Raw genomic sequence first — 1,109 nt, forward strand, 5'->3', positions numbered from 1 at the left:
GAACGGTAATTGGAATAAAAATTACTTAGCAAATGTATTGCACGTGCCGGGTTTGAAATTTAATTTATTCTCGAGCGGAGCGGCGTTAGATAAAGGATTAGAATTAACGTCGGATAATAAAAAATGTGTTCTTACAAGAAACGGGAAACCCGTATGCGCAGGTAAGCGTTGCGGAAGGTTGTTTGAATTACAGATCAAGGTCGAAGTGCCGACAAAAAGCGACAGCTACGCGACGGTAGCAGTGGAAAACAGGTTGTCAGTTTGGCACGAGCGCTTGGCACATCAAAATTTGCAGTACGTAAAAAATTGTTTGGCGAAACACGACATTGTGTGTTCGGCCAACGACGACGAGTTCATGTGCAGTAGTTGTATAATGGGTAAACAGAGTCGTAAAACATTTAGCAAAAGTAACACAGAATATTTCAATGTGAATGATCTAATTCACGCAGACCTATGTGGACCGATGGAGACTAGCTCCATAGGTAAATCGAAATACTTCCTATTATTCAAGGACGACTATTCGCATTACAGGACGGTATATTTTATTAAAAATAAATATGAAGTAAAAAATATTTTGGAAACATTTATAAAAAGTGTTGAAACAGAAACAGGTTCTAAGGTTAAAAAATTAAGAACGGATAACGGATTAGAATTCGTGAATAAAGAAATTACAGGTATTTTGCAAAAATACGGCATACGACACCAATTGACAGTTCCATATACGCCGGAACAAAATGGAAAAGTCGAACGAGAGAATCGTACAATCGTTGAATCAGCAAGGACAATGATTTGTGCGAAAAATCTGGATGTCTCACTCTGGGCAGAAGCTGTAAACACGGCTGTTTACACGCTAAATCGGACAGGTACTAGTTCGGTTAAGAATTGCTCGCCATACGAGTTATATTATAAAGGTTATGCCAGATATAAAACATTTACGTGTTTTTGGTACTGTGGTGTATACACACATACCAAAACAAAAACGTCAAAAGTGGGATCCAAAGAGTGAAAAAGGTATATTTGTTGGCTATTCGAATAACACGAAAGGTTATCGTGTGTATTATTCGAAAACAAATAGAATATCCGTGTGCAGAGACATTATTATTCGAAGA

Source organism: Acyrthosiphon pisum, unplaced genomic scaffold (genome assembly GCF_005508785.2).
Source record: "Acyrthosiphon pisum isolate AL4f unplaced genomic scaffold, pea_aphid_22Mar2018_4r6ur Scaffold_20837;HRSCAF=22278, whole genome shotgun sequence".
In the NCBI taxonomy this organism is placed as follows: Eukaryota; Metazoa; Arthropoda; class Insecta; order Hemiptera; family Aphididae; genus Acyrthosiphon; species Acyrthosiphon pisum.